We start from the raw sequence: 18,413 nt of genomic DNA, 5'->3' as shown, positions 1-18,413 counted from the left end.
TCAAATTTTGCCTCTCCAAGTGGGAATAGATTCTCTCCTTCAGAATTTTCTCCAATAGTTTCTCTACCACTGACGTGAGACTCACTGGTCTGTAGTTCCCTGGCTTATCTCTACAACCTTTCTTAAATAGTGGGACCACATTAGCTGTTCTCCAGTCCTCTGGCACCCCCCACAATGCCCCCTGCCCCCCCACCCCCATGGCCAGAGAGGAATTAAAAATTTGGGTCAGAGCCCCTGCAATCTCCACCCTCGCCTCCCACAGCATCCTGGGACACAAATCGTCCGGACCTGGAGATTTGTCCACTTTTAAGCCTGCCAAAACCGCCAATACCTTGTCACTCCCGATGACAATTTGCTCAAGAACCTCACAGTCTCTCTCTCTGAGTTCCATATCTACATCCTCATTCTCTTGGGTGAAGACAGATGTGAGGTATTCGTTCAACACCCTACCAATGTCCTCTGGCTCCACCCGCAGATTTCCCCCTTGGTCCCTAATGGGTCCTACTCTTTCCCTGGTTGTCCTCTTCCCATTGATATAGAATATCTTGGGATTGCTTTCTTAAGCTCCATCCTACACTTTCTGTATTCCACTGATGCTTCCATTGATTTGCTCTCCTTGTATTTGCTAAAAGCCTCTCTTTTCCTTCTCATCGTACCCTGAATGTTTCTGGTCATCCATGGTTCTCTGGGCTTGTTGCTCCGACCTATTACCCTAGAGGGAACATGTTGGGCCTGTACCCTCCCCATTTCCTTTCTGAATGTCCCCCACTGCTCTTCCGTAGATTTCCCAACAAGTAACTCTTTCCAGTCTATCTTGGCCAGATCCTGCCTTATTTTACTAAAATTTGCTCTCCCCCAATCCAAAACCTTTTTTTGAAACTTGTCTATTTCTTCCGCTGTATTCCCTCTGACTTGTTCGCTTTCCTGTGTTTAGCTGTGTCCCTATTCTGCTAGGAGTCTGCGTCCCCTCCTCCTGCCAAATTCGTTTAAACTCCTCCCAACAGCACTAGCAAACCCGCCAGCAAGGATGTGAGTCCCCCTATGGTTCAGATGCAGACCGTCCCACTTGTACAGGTCCCACCTTCCGCAGCTCACGGTCCCAGTGGTCCAGAAATCTAAAACCCTCCCTCCTGCACCAACTCTAAAGCCACGCATTCATCTGTGCTATTCTCCAATTTCTATACTCGCTAGCACGTGGCACTGGGAGTAATCCAGAGATTACAACCAGAGAGGTCCTGCTTTTTAGTCTACTGCCTAACTCCCTGAATTCTTGATACAAGACCTCATCCCTCTTTCTACCTATGTCATTGGTACCAACATGTACCATGACCTCTGCCTGATCACCCTCCCCCTTCAGGATGCCCTGCAACCGTTCAGTGACATCCCGGACCCTGGCACCAGGGAGGCAACAAACCACCCTGGAGTCACGTTGACGGCCACAGTAGCACCTATCTGTTCCCCTGACTATAGAATCCCCTATTACTATTGATCTTCCTCTCTTTCCCCCTTCCTGTGCAGACAGGCTGCTTGTGGTGCCAGAAGCTTGGCTCTATCCGCACTCCCTGGAGGAACCAGCCTCATCAGCCTCCAAAATGGAATACCGATTTGCAAGCGGGACCCCAGGGGACTCCTGAACTACCTGCCTGTTTCTCTTGGACTGCCTGGTGGTCACCCATTCCCTTCCTTCCTCAAGTCCCTTCGGCTGCAGTGTGACCACCTCTCTGTACGTGCTATCCACAATGCTCTCAGACTCGCGGATGCTCCACAGTGATTCCAGCCATCGTTCCAGCTCTGAAACCCGAGCTTCCAGGAGCTGCAGCTGGACACACTTCCTGCACGCACGCTGGTCCCGGGGACTGGGAATATTCCCGGATTCCCACATGCAGCAAGAGGAGCAAACCACGGCTTCAAGCTCTCCTGCCATGACTAAACCCTTTAAATTTAAAACTATAGAAGATTATAATTTTAAAAAAACAACTAAGTCTTGCTAAAACAATGACTTACAATTCAATCCAGTTTGAAAAATACCCACCAGGACGTACTCACCAGTCAGCTCTGCTCGTTGGAAACTCTCAGCTCCCCTCACTCTGAGGACAGGTACAGACAGAGAGAGAGAGACCGGGTTCAGACTGAGAGAGTGAGAGACCGGGTACAGACAGAGAGAGAGAGACCGGGTTCAGACAGAGAGAGAGAGAGACCGGGTACAGACTGAGAGAGTGAGAGACCGGGTACAGACTGAGAGAGAGAGACCGAGTACAGACTGAGAGAGAGAGAGACCAGGTACAGACTGAGAGAGAGAGAGACCAGGTACAGACTGAGAGAGAGAGAGACTGGGTGCAGACTGAGAGAGACCAGGTACAGACTGAGAGAGAGAGAGACCAGGTACAGACTGAGAGAGAGAGACTGGGGACAGACTGAGAGAGACCAGGTACAGACAGAGTGAGAGAGACCGGGTTCAGACAGAGAGAGAGAGACCGGGTACAGACTGAGAGAGTGAGAGACCAGGTACAGACTGAGAGAGAGAGAGAGAGACCAAGTGCAGACTGAGAGAGAGAGAGACCGGGTTCAGACTGAGAAAGAGAGAGACCGGGTTCAGACAGAGAGAGAGAGAGACCGGGTACAGACTGAGAGAGAGAGAGAGACCGAGTGCAGACTGAGAGAGAGAGAGACCGGGTACAGGCTGAGAGAGAGAGACCGAGTACAGACTGAGAGAGAGAGAGAGACCGGGTACAGACTGAGAGAGAGAGAGACTCGGTACAGGCTGAGAGAGAGAGAGAGACCGAGTACAGACTGAGAGAGAGAGAGACCGGGTACAGACTGAGAGAGAGAGAGACTCGGTACAAACTGAGAGAGAGAGAGACTCGGTACAGACTGAGAAAGAGAGAGACCGGGTACAGACTGAGAGAGAGAGAGACCGAGTACAGACTGAGAGAGAGAAAGAGACCGGGTACAGAGAGAGAGAGAGAGAGAGACCGGGTACAGATAGAGAGAGAGAGACCAGGTACAGACTGAGAGTGAGAGAGACCGGGTACAGACTGAGGGAGAGACTCGGTACAGACTGAGAGAGAGAGACTGGGTACAGACAGTGAGAGAGAGAGAGACCGGGTACATACTGAGAGAGAGAGAGAGACCGGGTATAGACTGAGAGTGAGAGAGAGTCCGAGTACAGACACAGAGAGAGAGACCGGGTACATACTGAGAGAGAGAGAGAGACCGGGTATAGACTGAGAGTGAGAGAGAGTCCGAGTACAGACACAGAGAGAGAGACCGGGTACAGACGGAGAGAGAGAGAGAGAGACCGGGTACAGACAGCGAGAGAGAGAGAGACCGGGTACAGACAGAGAGAGAGAGAGACCAGGTACAGACTGAGAGAGAGAGAGACTGGGTGCAGACTGAGAGAGACCAGGTACAGACTGAGAGAGAGAGAGACCAGGTACAGACTGAGAGAGAGAAACTGGGGATAGACTGAGAGAGACCAGGTACAGACTGAGAGAGAGAGAGACCAGGTACAGACAGAGAGAGAGAGACCGGGTTCAGACAGAGAGAGAGAGACCGGGTACAGACTGAGAGAGTGAGAGACCAGGTACAGACTGAGAGAGAGAGAGAGAGACCGAGTGCAGACTGAGAGAGAGAGAGACCAGGTTCAGACTGAGAGAGAGAGAGACCGGGTTCAGACTGAGAAAGAGAGAGACCGGGTTCAGACAGAGAGAGAGAGAGACCGGGTACAGACTGAGAGAGAGAGAGAGAGAGAGAGACCGAGTGCAGACTGAGAGAGAGAGGGACTCGGTACAGGCTGAGAGAGAGAGACCGAGTACAGACTGAGAGAGAGAGAGAGAGACCGAGTACAGACTGAGAGAGAGAGAGAGACCGAGTACAGACTGAGAGAGAGAGAGACCGGGTACAGACTGAGAGAGAGAGCGAGACCGAGTGCAGACTGAGAGAGAGAGTGACCGGGTACAGACTGAGAGAGAGAGAGACTCGGTACAGGCTGAGAGAGAGAGAGAGACCGAGTACAGACTGAGAGAGAGAGAGACCGGGTACAGACTGAGAGAGAGAGAGACTCGGTACAAACTGAGAGAGAGAGAGACTCGGTACAGACTGAGAGAGAGAGAGACCGGGTACAGACTGAGAGAGAGAGAGAGACCGAGTACAGACTGAGAGAGAGAGAGAGACCGGGTACAGACAGAGAGAGAGAGACCGGGTACAGATAGAGAGAGAGAGACCAGGTACAGACTGAGAGTGAGAGAGACCGGGTACAGACTGAGGGAGAGACTCGGTACAGACTGAGAGAGAGAGAGACTGGGTACAGTCTGAGAGTGAGAGAGACTGGGTACAGACACTGAGAGAGAGAGAGACCGAGTATAGACTGAGAGTGAGAGAGAGTCCGAGTCCAGACACAGAGAGAGAGACCGGGTACAGACGGAGAGAGAGAGAGAGAGACCGGGTACAGACAGCGAGAGAGAGAGAGACCGGGTACAGACAGAGAGAGAGAGAGAGACCGGGTACAGACTGAGAGAGAAAGACCAGGTACAGACTGAGAGAGAGAGACCGAGTACAGACTGAGAGAGAGAGAGACACCGGGTACAGATAGAGAGAGAGAGACCGGGTACAGTCTGAGAATGAGAGAGACTGGGTACAGACAGTGAGAGAGAGAGAGACCGGGTACAGACTGAGAGAGAGAGAGACCGGGTATAGACAGAGAGTGAGAGAGAGACCGAGTACAGACACAGAGAGAGAGACTGGGTACAGACGGAGAGAGAGAGACGGGGTGCAGACTGAGAGAGAGAGAAACTGGGTACAGACTGCGAGAGAGAGAGACCGGGTACAGACTGAGAGAGAGGGACCGGGTGCAGACTGAGAGAGAGATACCGGGTGCAGGCAGAGAGAGAGACCGGGTACAGACTGAGAGAGAGGGACCGGGTGCAGACTGAGAGAGAAAGAGACCGGGTGCAGACTGAGAAGAGAGAAACTGGGTACAGACTGCGAGAGATAGAGACCGGGTACAGTCTGAAAGTGAGAAAGGGACCGGGTACAGACAGAGAGAGAGAGAGACCGGGTCCAGACTGAGAGAGAGATAGACCGGGTACAGACTGAGAGAGAGAGGGACCTGGTACAGACTGAGAGAGAGAGCGACCGAGTACAGACTGAGAGAGAGAGAGAGACCGGGTACAGACTGAGAGAGAGAGAGAGACCGGGTACAGACTGAGAGAGAGAGAGAGACCGGGTGCAGACTGAGAGAGAGAGAGAGACCGGGTGCAGACTGAGAGAGGGAGAGAGACCGGGTACCGACTGAGAGAGAGAGAGAGAGAGAGACCTTTTACAGACTGAGAGAGAGACCGGGTACAGACTGAGAGAGGGAGAGAGACCGGGTACAGACTGAGAGAGAGCCAGAGACTGGGTACAGACTGAGAGAGAGAGAGACCGGGTACAGACTGAGAGTGAGAGAGAGAGAGAGAGAGACCTTTTACAGACTGAGAGAGAGAGAGAGACCGGGTACAGACTGAGAGAGGGAGAGAGACCGGGTACAGACTGAGAGAGAGAGAGAGACCGGGTACAGACTGAGAGAGGGAGAGAGACCGGGTACAGACTGAGAGAGAGAGAGAGACCGGGTACAGACTGAGAGAGAGAGAGAGACCGGGTACAGACTGAGAGAGGGAGAGAGACCGGGTACAGACTCGGAGAGAGAGAGAGAGACCGGGTACAGACTGAGAGAGAGAGAGAGACCGGGTACAGACTGAGAGAGAGAGAGAGAACGGGTACAGACAGAGAGGGTGGGAGAGACCGGGTACAGACTGAGAGGGTGGGAGAGACCGGGTACAGACTGAGAGAGGGAGAGAGACCGTGTACGGACTGAGAGAGAGAGAGAGAACGGGTACAGACTGAGAGAGAGAGAGTGACCGGGTACAGACTGAGAGAGAGAGAGAGACCGGGTACAGACTGAGAGAGGGAGAGAGACCGGGTACAGACTGAGAGGGTGGGAGAGACCGTGTACAGACTGAGAGAGGGAGAGAGACCGGGTACAGACTGAGAGAGGGAGAGAGACCGGGTACAGACTGAGAGAGGGAGAGAGACCGGGTACAGACTGAGAGAGAGAGAGAGACCGGGTACAGACTGAGAGAGGGAGAGAGACCGGGTACAGACTCGGAGAGAGAGAGAGAGACCGGGTACAGACTGAGAGAGAGAGAGAGACCGGGTACAGACTGAGAGAGAGAGAGAGAACGGGTACAGACAGAGAGGGTGGGAGAGACCGGGTACAGACTGAGAGGGTGGGAGAGACCGGGTACAGACTGAGAGAGGGAGAGAGACCGGGTACAGACTGAGAGAGAGAGAGAGACCGGGCACAGACTGAAAGGGTGGGAGAGACCGGGTACAGACTGAGAGAGGGAGAGAGACCGGGTACAGACTGAGAGAGAGAGAGAGACCGGGTACAGACTGAGAGAGGGAGAGAGACCGTGTACGGACTGAGAGAGGGAGAGAGACCGGGTACAGACTGAGAGAGGGAGAGAGACCGGGTACAGACTGAGAGAGGGAGAGAGACCGGGTACAGACTGAGAGAGGGAGAGACACCGGGTACAGACTGAGAGAGGGAGAGAGACCGGGTACAGACTGAGAGAGGGAGAGAGACCGGGTACAGACTGAGAGAGAGAGACCGAGTACAGACTGAGAGTGAGAGTGAGACCAGGTACAGACTGAGAGAGAGAGAGAGACCGTGTACGGACTGAGAGAGAGAGAGAGAACGGGTACAGACAGAGAGAGAGAGAGACCGGGTACAGACTGAGAGAGAGAGAGAGACCGTGTACGGACTGAGAGAGAGAGAGAGAACGGGTACAGACAGAGAGAGAGAGAGACCGGGTACAGACTGAGAGAGGGAGAGAGACCGTGTACGGACTGAGAGAGAGAGAGAGAACGGGTACAGACTGAGAGAGAGAGAGAGACCGGGTACAGACTGAGAGAGAGAGAGAGACCGGGTACAGACTGAGAGAGGGAGAGAGACCGGGTACAGACTGAGAGGGTGGGAGAGACCGTGTACAGACTGAGAGAGGGAGAGAGACCGGGTACAGACTGAGAGAGGGAGAGAGACCGGGTACAGACTGAGAGAGGGAGAGAGACCGGGTACAGACTGAGAGAGAGATAGAGACCGAGTACAGAGTGAGAGTGAGACCAGGTACAGACTGAGAGAGAGAGAGAGACCATGTACGGACTGAGAGAGAGAGAGAGAACGGGTACAGACTGAGAGAGAGAGAGAGACCGGGTACAGACTGAGAGAGGGAGAGAGACCGTGTACAGACTGAGAGAGAGAGAGAGACCGGGTACAGACTGAGAGAGGGAGAGAGACCGTGTACAGACTGAGAGAGAGAGAGAGAACGGGTACAGACAGAGAGGGTGGGAGAGACCGGGTACAGACTGAGAGACGGACACCCCCCTGTGCTGTACCTGTCCTGGGAGTGTTGTGAAAGAATATGTGAAAATTGTATTTATTGAGAAGATGAACTTCCATTCAGAGTCGAATTTGTTTGAGGAGAAACAGTTTATCGGGATGAGAATGAATCCTGTATTTGTATTTTGTTTGTGTCCCCTGTCAGATGATGGTGTTTGCAATAAATTCTGTATTCTGAGAGGACTGTTTTTCCCTTTCAGAGCTGTGTCTCTTGATGATGTTCGACTGATCTCTGGGGTTTGTTTTTACCATCTCTCCTTGATCTGATCAGTTGATGGAGTGTGCAGCTCGGTTATTGTCTGTGTTGCAGTCCCTCAGTCCACTTCCCATTTGTATGCTCTCTCTTGCTCATCTCTTTCTGTGATCTGCTGTCTCACTGATCTGTTGTCTCTCTGATCTATTGAACCCTCTCTTTGATCTTTTCGTTCCATGGGTGGTGGCCGTCCCTGGCTCGGCCAATATTTATTGCCCATCCCTAATTGCCCTTGAACCGAGTGGCTTGTTTAGGCCATTTCAAGGTCAGTTAACAGTCAATCACATTGCTGTGGGACTGGAGTCACGTGTAGGACAGACCAGGTAAGGAGAGCAGATTTGCGATGCTAAAACACATCAGATGGGTTTTTCCGATCGTGGATATTTTCAAGGCATCATTGCTGAGACTATTCATTAAATTAATGAATGGAACCTTTGCATTGACCTGGGTCTCTGCATCACTAATTCAGTGATATTTACAACCAATTCATCACCTCACCTGTTGTCTTTGCTTCCTCTTTGACCTTTTGTCTCTCTCTGTCTTTCTGGTTGGTTGTCACTCTTTCACTGATCTGTTCTCTCTCTCTCTCTGATCTGTTGTCTCTCCCTCTCTCTGATCTGTTGTCTCTCTCTCTCTGATCTGTTGTCTTTCTCTCTCTGATCAGTTCTCTCTCTGATCTGTTCTCTCTCTCTCTGATCTGTTGTCTTTCTCTCTCTGTCTGATCAGTTCTCTCTCTGATCTGTTCTCTCTCTCTTTGATCTGTTCTCTCTCTCTCTGATCTGTTCTCTCTCAATCTCTGATCTGTCCTCTCTCAATCTCTGATCTGTTCTCTCTCTCTGATCTGTTCTCTCTCTCTCTCTGTCTGATCTGCTCTCTCTCTCTCTCTGATCTGTTCTCTCTCTCTGATCTGTTCTCTCTCTCTGTCTGATCTGTTCTCTCTCTTTCTGATCTGTTGTCTCTCTCTCTCTGATCTGTTGTCTTTCTCTCTCTGATCAGTTCTCTCTCTGATCTGTTCTCTCTCTCTTTGATCTGTTCTCTCTCAATCTCTGATCTGTCCTCTCTCAATCTCTGATCTGTTGTCTCTCTCTCTCTGACCTGTTGTCTCTCTCTCTGATCTGTTCTCTCTCTGATCTGTTCTCTCTCTCTGATCTGTTCTCTCTCAATCTCTGATCTGTTCTCTCTCTCAATCTCTGATCTGTTCTCTCTCTCAATCTCTGATCTGTTCTCTCTCTCTCTGACCTGTTGTCTCTCTAATCTGTTCTCTCTCTGTATGATCTGTTCTCTCTCTCTCTCTCTCTGTCTGATCTGTTCTCTCTCTGTCCGATCTGTTCTCTCTCTCTGATCTGTTGTCTCTCTCTCACTGATCTGTTGTCTCTCTCTCACTGATCTGTTGTCTCTCTCTCACTGATCTGTTCTCTCTCTCTCTCTGATCTGTTCTCTCTCTCTCTGATCTGCTGCCTCTCCCTCTCTGATCTGTTGCCTCTCCCTCTCTCTGGTCTGTTGTCTCTCCCTCTCTCTGGTCTGTTGTCTCTCCCTCTCTCTGGTCTGTTGTCTCTCTCTCTCTGATCTGTTCTCTTTCTGATCTGTTCTCTCTCTGATCTGTTCTCTCTCTCTCTATGATCTGTTCTCTCGCCCTCTGTCTGATCTGTTCTCTCTCTGATCAGTTCTCTCTCTCTCTCTGTCTGATCTGTTCTATGTCTCTCTGTCTGATCTGTTCTCTCTCTCTCTGATCTGTTGTCTCTCTCTGATCTGTTCTCTCTCTCTGATCTGTTCTCTCTCTCTCTGATCAGTTCTCTCTCTCTCTCTCTGTATGATCTGTTCTCTCTCTCTCCCTCTCTCTGTCTGATCTGTTCTCTCTCTGTCTGATCTGTTCTCTCTCTCTGTCTGATTTGTTCTCTGTCTCTGAACTGTTCTCTCTCTCTGATCTGTTGTATCTCTCTCTGATCTGTTGCCTCTCCCTCTCTCTGATCTGTTGCTTCTCCCTCTCAAGGTCTGTTCTCTCTCTCTCTCTGATCTGTTCTCTCTCTCTCTGTCTGATCGGTTCTCTCTCTCTCTCTCTCTCCGTCTGATCTGCTCTCTCCCTGTCTGATCTGTTCTCTCTCTCTCTCTCTAATCCGTTGTCTCTCTCTCTCTAATCTGTTGTCTCTCTCTCTGATCTGTTCTCTCTCTCTCTGATCTGTTCTCTCTCTCTCTCTGATCTGTTCTCTCTCTCTGATCTGTTGTCTCTCCCTCTCTCAGATCTGTTGTCTCTCTCTCTCTCACTCATCTGATCTCTCTCTCTGATCTGCTGTCTCTCTCTCTGATCTGTTCTCTCTCTCTCTCTGATCTGTTGTCTCTCGCTCTTAACTGTTCTCTCTCTCAGTGATCTGTTCTCTCTGTCTCTCATCTGTTTTCTCTCTCTGATCTATTCTCTCTCTCTCTCTGATCTGTTCACTCTCTCTCTCTGATCTGTTCTCTCTCGCTCTTAACTGTTCTCTCGCTCAGTGATCTGTTCTCTCTGTCTCTCATCTGTTTTCTCTCTCTGATCTTTTCTCTCTCTGTCTGATCTTTTCTCCCTCTCTCTGATCTGTTCTCTCTCTTTGATCTGTTGTCTCTCTCTCTGATCTGTTGTCTGTCACTCTGATCTGTTCTCTTTCTCTGATCTGTTGCCTCTCCCTCTCTCTGATCTGTTCTCTCTTTCTCTCTGATCTGTTGTCTCTCCCTCTCACTCATCTGTTGTCTCCCTCTCTGATCTGTTGTCTCCCTCTCTGATCTGTTCTCTCTCTCCGATCTGTTCTCTCTCTCCGATCTGTTCTCTCCGATCTGTTCTCTCTCTCTCACTCATCTGTTGTCTCTCTCTGATCTGTTCTCATTCTCTCTCATCTGTTCCCTCTCTGATCTGTTGCCTCTGCCTCCCTTTAATCTGTTCTCTCTCACTCTGATCTGTTCTCTCTCTCCGATCTGTTCTCTCTCTCTCTGATCTGTTCTCTCTCTCTGACCTGTTCTCTCTCTCTCAGATCTGTTCTCTCTCTCACTGATCTGTTGCCTCTCCCTCTCTCTGATCTGTTCTCTCTCTCTCTGATCTGTTCTCTCTCTCTCTGATCTGTTCTCTCTCTCTCTCTGTCTGATCTGTTCTCTCTGTCTGATCTGCTGTCTCTATCTCTGATCTTTTCTCTCTCTCTCTGATCTGTTCTCTCTCTCTGATCTGTTCACTCTCTCTCTGATCAGTTGTCTCTCTCTCTGATCTGTTGTCTCTCTCTCTCTGATCTGTTGTCTCTCTCTCTCTGATCTGTTCTCTCTCACTCCCTGATCTGTTTCCTCTCTGATCTGTTGTCTCTCCCTCTCTCAGATCTGTTGTCTCTCTATCTCACTCATCCGTTCTCTGTCTGATCTGTTCTCTCTCTCTCTGATCTGTTCTCTTTTTCTCTCTGATCTGTTCTCTTTGTCCGACCTGTTGTCTCTCTCTCTGATCTGTTGTCTCTCTCTCTGATCTGTTGCCTGTCCCTCTGTTTGATCTGTTCTCTCTCTGTCCGATCTCTTCTCTCTCCCTCTGATCTGATCTCTCTGTCTGATCTGTTCTCTCTCTCTCTCTGTCTGATCCGTCCTCTCTGTCTGATCTGCTGTCTCTCTCTCTGATCTGTTGCCTGTCCCTCTGTCTGATCTGTTCTCTCTCTGTCCGATCTCTTCTCTCTCCCTCTGATCTGTTCTCTCTCCCTCTGATCTGTTGTCTCTCCCTCTGATCTGTTCTCTCTCTGTCCGATCTCTTCCCTCTCCCTCTGATCTGTTCTCTCTCCCTCTGATCTGTTCTCTCTCTCTCTCTCTGTCTGATCTCTTCTCTCTCTCTCTCTGTCTGATCCGTCCTCTCTGTCTGATCTGCTGTCGCTCTCTCTGATCTTGTCTCCCTCTCTCTGATCTGTTCTCTCTTTTTCTGATTTGTTCTCTCTCTCTCTGATCTGTTCACTCTCTCTTTGATCTGTTGTCTCTCTCTCTGATCTGTTGTCTCTCACTCTGATCTGTTCTCTTTCTCTGATCTGTTGCCTCTCCCTCTCTCTGATCTGTTCTCTCTTTCTCTCTGATCTGTTGTGTCTCTCTCTCTGATCTGTTCTCTCTCCCTCTCACTCATCTGTTGTCTCCCTCTCTGATCTGTTTTCTCTCTCCGATCTGTTTTCTCTCTCCGATCTGTTTTCTCTCTCCGATCTGTTCTCTCTCTCTCTCTGATCTGTTGTCTCTCCCTGTCACTCATCTGTTGTCTCCCTCTCTGATCTGTTTTCTCTCTCCGATCTGTTTTCTCTGGCCGATCTGATTTCTCTCTCTGATCTGTTGTCTCTCTCCGATCTGTTGTCTCTCTCCGATCTGTTGTCTCTCTCTCTCTCTCTCTCTCTCTCACTCATCTGTTGTCTCTCTCTGATCTATTCTCATTCTCTCTCATCTGCTCCCTGTCCCTCTCTGATCTGTTGCCTCTGCCTCCCTTTAATCTGTTCTCTCTCTGATCTGTTCTCTCTCTCTCTGATCTGTTATCTCTCTCTCTGATCTTTTGTCTCTCTTACTGACCTGTTCTCTCCCTCTCTCTGATCTGTTCTCTCTCTCTCTGATCTGTTCTCTTTTTCTCTCTGATCTGTTCTCTTTGTCCGACCTGTTGTCTCTCTCTCTGATCTGTTGCCTGTCCCTCTGTCTGATCTGTTCTCTCTCTGTCCGATCTCTTCTCTCTCTCTCTGATCTGTTCTCTCCCTCTGATCTGATCTCTCCCTCTGATCTGATCTGTTCTCTCTCTCTCTCTGATCTTTCTCTCTCTGTCTGATCCGTCCTCTCTGTCTGATCTGCTGTCTCTCTCTCTGATCTGTTGCCTGTCCCTCTGTCTGATCTGTTCTCTCTCTGTCCGATCTCTTCTCTCTCCCTCTGATCTGTCCTCTCTGTCTGATCTGTTCTCTCTCTCTCTCTGTCTGATCCGTCCTCTCTGTCTGATCTGCTGTCGCTCTCTCTGATCTTTTCTCCCTCTCTCTGATCTGTTCTCTCTTTTTCTGATTTGTTCTCTCTCTCTCTGATCTGTTCACTCTCTCTTTGATCTGTTGTCTCTCTCTCTGATCTGTTGTCTCTCACTCTGATCTGTTCTCTTTCTCTGATCTGTTGCCTCTCCCTCTCTCTGATCTGTTCTCTCTTTCTCTCTGATCTGTTGTGTGTCTCTCTCTGATCTGTTGTCTCTCCCTCTCACTCATCTGTTGTCTCCCTCTCTGATCTGTTTTCTCTCTCCGATCTGTTTTCTCTCTCTGATCTGTTTTCTCTCTCCGATCTGTTCTCCCTCCCTCTCTGATCTGTTGTCTCTCCCTGTCACTCATCTGTTGTCTCCCTCTCCGATCTGTTTTCTCTCTCCGATCTGATTTCTCTCTCCGATCTGTTTTCTCTCTCAGATCTGTTCTCTCTCTCAGATCTTTTCTCTCTCTCTCACTCATCTGTTGTCTCTCTCTGATCTGTTCTCATTCTCTCTCATCTGTTCCCTCTCCCTCTCTGATCTGTTGCCTCTGCCTCCCTTTCATCTGTTCTCTCTCTCTCTGATCTGTTCTCTCTCACTCTGATCTGTTCTCTCTCACTCTGATCGGTTCTCTCTCTCCGATCTGTTCTCTCTCTCTCTGATCTGTTCTCTCTCTCTCTCAGATCTGTTCTCTCTCTCACTGATCTGTTGCCTCTCCCTCTCTCTGATCTGTTCTCTCTCTGATCTGTTCTCTCTCTGATCTGTCCTCTCTGTCTGATCTGCTGTCTCTCTCTCTGATCTGTTGCCTGTCCCTCTGTCTGATCTGTTCTCTCTCTGTCCGATCTCTTCTCTCTCCCTCTGATCTGTTCTCTCTGTCTGATCTGTTCTCTCTGTCTCTCTGTCTGATCTCTTCTCTCTCTCTCTCTGTCTGATCCGTCCTCTCTGTCTGATCTGCTGTCGCTCTCTCTGATCTTTTCTCCCTCTCTCTGATCTGTTCTCTCTTTTTCTGATTTGTTCTCTCTCTCTCTGATCTGTTCACTCTCTCTTTGATCTGTTGTCTCTCTCTCTGATCTGTTGTCTCTCACTCTGATCTGTTCTCTTTCTCTGATCTGTTGCCTCTCCCTCTCTCTGATCTGTTCTCTCTTTCTCTCTGATCTGTTGTGTCTCTCTCTCTGATCTTTCTCTCTCTGTCTGATCTGTTCTCTCTCTGTCCGATCTCTTCTCTCTCTCTCTGATCTGTTCTCTCCCTCTGATCTGATCTGTTCTCTCTCTGTCTGAGCCGTCCTCTCTGTCTGATCTGCTGTCTCTCTCTCTGATCTGTTGCCTGTCCCTCTGTCTGATCTGTTCTCTCTCTGTCCGATCTCTTCTCTCTCCCTCTGATCTGTTCTCTCTCCCTCTGATCTGTCCTCTCTCCCTCTGATCTGTTCTCTCTCTCTCTCTGTCTGATCCGTCCTCTCTTTCTGATCTGCTGTCGCTCTCTCTGATCTTTTCTCCCTCTCTCTGATCTGTTCTCTCTCTCTCTCTGTCTGATCTCTTCTCTCTCTCTCTCTGTCTGATCCGTCCTCTCTGTCTGATCTGCTGTCGCTCTCTCTGATCTTTTCTCCCTCTCTCTGATCTGTTCTCTCTTTTTCTGATTTGTACTCTCTCTCTCTGATCTGTTCACTCTCTCACTCATCTGTTGTCTCCCTCGCTGATCTGTTTTCTCTCTCCGATCTGTTCTCTCTCTCTCTCTGATCTGTTGTGTGTCTCTCTCTGATCTGTTGTCTCTCCCTCTCACTCATCTGTTGTCTCCCTCTCTGATCTGTTTTCTCTCTCTGATCTGTTTTCTCTCTTCGATCTGTTATCTCTCTCCGATCTGTTCTCTCTCTCCGATCTGTTCTCTCTCTCTCTCTCACTCATCTGTTGTCTCTCTCTGATCTGTTCTCATCCTCTCTGATCTGTTGCCTCTGCCTCCCTTTAATCTGTTCTCTCTCTCTCTGATCTGGTCTCTCTCACTCTGATCTGTTCTCTCTCTCTCACCTGTTCTCTCTCTCAGATCTGTTCTCTCTCTCACTGATCTGTTGCCTCTCCCTCTCTATGATCTGTTGCCTCTCCCTCTCTCTGATCTGTTCTCTCTCTCTCTGATCTGTTCTCTCTCTCTGATCTGTTCTCTCTCTCTCTCTGTCTGATCTGTTCTCTCTCTCTGATCTGTTCTCTCTCTCTGATCTGTTCTCTCTCTCTCTCTCTCTGATCTGTTCTCTCTCTCTGATCTGTTCTCTCTCTCCGATCTGTTCTCTCTCTCTGATCTGTTCTCTCTCTCTGATCTGTTCTCTCTCTCTCTCTCTCTGATCTGTTCTCTCTCTCTGATCTGTTCTCTCTCTCCGATCTGTTTTCTCTCTCTCTGATCTGTTCTCTCTCTCTGATCTGTTCTCTCTCTCTGTCTGATCTGTTCTCTCTCTTTCTGATCTGTTCTCTCTCTTTCTGATCTGTTCTCTCTCTCTCTCTGATCTGTTGTCTTTCTCTCTCTGATCAGTTCTCTCTCTGATCTGTTCTCTCTCTTTGATCTGTTCTCTCTCTCTCTGATCTGTTCTCTCTCAATCTCTGATCTGTTCTCTCTCTCTCTGATCTGCTGCCTCTCCCTCTCTGATCTGTTGCCTCTCCCTCTCTCTGGTCTGTTGTCTCTCTCTCTCTCTGATCTGTTCTCTCTCTCTGATCTGTTCTCTCTCTCCGATCTGTTTTCTCTCTCTCTGATCTGTTCTCTCTCTCTGATCTGTTCTCTCTCTCTGTCTGATCTGTTCTCTCTCTTTCTGATCTGTTCTCTCTCTGTCTGATCTGTTCTATGTCTCTCTGTCTGATCTGTTCTCCCTCTCTCTGATCTGTTGTCTCTCGCTCTGATCTGTTCTCTCTCTCTGATCTGTTCTCTCTCTCTCTGATCTGTTCTCTCTCTCTCTCTCTGTATGATCTGTTCTCTCTCTCTCCCTCTCTCTGTCTGATCTGTTCTCTCTCTGTCTGATCTGTTCTCTCTCTCTGTCTGATTTGTTCTCTGTCTCTGAACTGTTCTCTCTCTCTGATCTGTTGTATCTCTCTCTGATCTGTTGCCTCTCCCTCTCTCTGATCTGTTGCTTCTCCCTCTCAAGGTCTGTTCTCTCTCTCTCTCTGATCTGTTCTCTCTCTCTCTCTGGATGATCTGTTCTCTCTCTCTCTGTCTGATCTGTTCTCTCTCTCTCTCTCTCCGTCTGATCTGCTCTCTCCCTGTCTGATCTGTTCTCTCTCTCTCTCTCTAATCCATTGTCTCTCTCTCTCTCTAATCTGTTGTCTCTCTCTCTCTAATCTGTTGTCTCTCTCTCTGATCTGTTCTCTCTCTCTCTCTGATCTGTTCTCTCTCTCTCTGATCTGTTCTCTCTCTCTCTGATCAGCATCCTTAAACACGGGTGAGGTCCCGGAGGACTGGAGAATTGCTAATGTTGTCCCCTTGTTTAAGAAGGGTAGCAGGGATAATCCAGGTAATTATAGACCGGTGAGCCTGACGTCAGTGGTAGGGAAACTGCTGGAGAAGATACTGAGGGATAGGATCTATTCCCATTTGGAAGAAAATGGGCTCATCAGTGATAGGCAACATGGTTTTGTGCAGGGAAGGTCATGTCTTACCAACTTAATAGAATTCTTTGAGGAAGTGACAAAGTTGATTGATGAGGGAAGGGCTGTAGATGTCATATACATGGACTTCAGTAAGGCGTTTGATAAGGTTCCCCATGGCAGGCTGATGGAGAAAGTGAAGGCGCTTGGGGTCCAAGGTGTACTAGCTAGATGGATAAAGAACTGGCTGGGCAACAGGAGACAGAGAGTAGCAGTAGAAGGGAGTTTCTCAAAATGGAGACGTGTGACCAGTGGTGTTCCACAGGGATCTGTGCTGGGACCACTGTTGTTTGTGATATACATTAATGATTTGGAGGAAAGTATAGGTGGTCTGATTAGCAAGTTTGCAGACGACACTAAGATTGGTGGAGTAGCAGATAGTGAAGGGGACTGTCAGAGAATACAGCAGAATATAGACAGATTGGAGAGTTGGGCAGAGAAATGGCAGATGGAGTTCAATCAGGGCAAATGCGAGGTGATGCATTTTGGAAGATCCAATTCAAGAGTGAACTATACAGTAAATGGAAAAGTCCTGGGGAAAATTGATGTCCAGAGAGATTTGAGTGTTCAGGTCCACTGTTCCCTGAAGGTGGCAACGCAGGTAAATAGAGTGGTCAAGAAGGCATACGGCATGCTTTCCTTCATCGGACGGGGCATTGAGTACAAGAGTTGGCAGGTCATGTTACAGTTGTATAGGACTTTGGTTCGGCCACATTTGGAATACTGCGTACAGTTCTGGTCGCCACATTATCAAAAGGATGTGGATGCTTTGGAAAGGGTGCAGAGGAGGTTCACCAGGATGTTGCCTGGTATGGAGGGCGCTAGCTATGAAGAGAGGTTGAGTAGATTAGGATTATTTTCATTAGAAAGACGGAGGTTGAGGGGGGACCTGATTGAGGTGTACAAAATCATGAGAGGTATAGACAGGGTGGATAGCAAGAAGCTTTTTCCCAGAGTGGGGGTTTCAATTACTAGAGGACACGAGTTCAAAGTGAAAGGGGAAAAGTTTAGGGGGGATATGTGTGGAAAGTTCTTTACGCAGAGGGTGGTGGGCACCTGGAACGCATTGCCAGCGGAGGTGGTAGATGCGGGCACGATGGAGTCTTTTAAGATGTATCTAGACAGATACATGAATGGGCAGGAAGAAAAGAGATACAGAAGCTTAGAAAATAGGCGACATGTTTAGAGAGAGGATCTGGATCGGCGCAGGCTTGGAGGGCCGAAGGGCCTGTTCCTGTGCTGTAATTATCTTTGTTCTTTGTTCTTTTGTTCTCTCTCTCTCTCTGATCTGTTGTCTCTCCCTCTCTCAGATCTGTTGTCTCTCTCTCTCTCACTCATCTGATCTCTCTGTCTGATCTGCTGTCTCTCTCTCTGATCTGTTGCCTGTCCGTCTGTCTGATCTGTTCTCTCTCTGTCCGATCTCTTCTCTCTCCCTCTGATCTGTTCTCCCTCTGATCTGTCCTCTCTCCCTCTGATCTGTCCTCTCTCCCTCTGATTTGTTCTCTCTCTCTCTGATTTGTTCTCTCTCTCTTTGATCTGTTGTCTCTCACTCTGATCTGTTCTCTCCCTCTGATCTGTCCTCTCTCCCTCTGATTTGTTCTCTCTCTCTCTGATTTGTTCTCTCTCTCTTTGATCTGTTGCCATTCCCTCTCTCTGATCTGTTCTCTCTTTCTCTCTGATCTGTTGTCTCTCCCTCTCACTCATCTGTTGTCTCTCCCTCTCACTCATCTGTTGTCTCCCTCTCTGATCTGTTTTCTCTCTCTGATCTGTTTTCTCTCTCTGATCTGTTTTCTCTCTTCGATCTGTTTTCTCTCTTCGATCTGTTCTCTCTCTCCGATCTGTTCTCTCTCTCTCTCTCACTCATCTGTTGTCTCTCTCTGATCTGTTCTCATCCTCTCTGATCTGTTGCCTCTGCCTCCCTTTAATCTGTTCTCTCTCTCTCTGATCTGGTCTCTCTCTCTCTGATCTGTTCTCTCTCTCCGATCTGTTCTCTCTCTCTCACCTGTTCTCTCTCTCAGATCTGTTCTCTCTCTCTCTGATCTGTTGCCTCTCCCTCTCTATGATCTGTTGCCTCTCCCTCTCTCTGATCTGTTCTCTCTCTCTGATCTGTTCTCTCTCTCACTGATCTGGTGCCTCTCCCTCTCTATGATCTGTTGCCTCTC

At 49.1% G+C, this 18,413-nt stretch overlaps 1 protein-coding gene across 1 annotated transcript in view; it reads left to right on the top strand.

Annotated features, from left to right (window-relative positions):
- LOC137356256 (zinc finger protein 184-like) overlaps positions 1–1,598 on the top strand; it is a 145,193-nt gene extending 143,595 nt beyond the window's left edge. The window contains exon 3 of the mRNA XM_068022129.1: positions 1,519–1,598. The gene's annotated coding sequence lies outside the window, so the exon portion shown is untranslated. The remainder of the gene's footprint in view (positions 1–1,518) is intronic.
- The last annotated feature ends 16,815 nt before the right edge of the window (positions 1,599–18,413 follow it).

The sequence above is a fragment of the Heterodontus francisci genome, chromosome 45 (genome assembly GCF_036365525.1).
Source record: "Heterodontus francisci isolate sHetFra1 chromosome 45, sHetFra1.hap1, whole genome shotgun sequence".
NCBI lineage: Eukaryota > Metazoa > Chordata > Chondrichthyes > Heterodontiformes > Heterodontidae > Heterodontus > Heterodontus francisci.
Note: the sequence above shows the minus strand (reverse complement) of the source record. Positions and strands in the feature narration are given on the sequence as shown.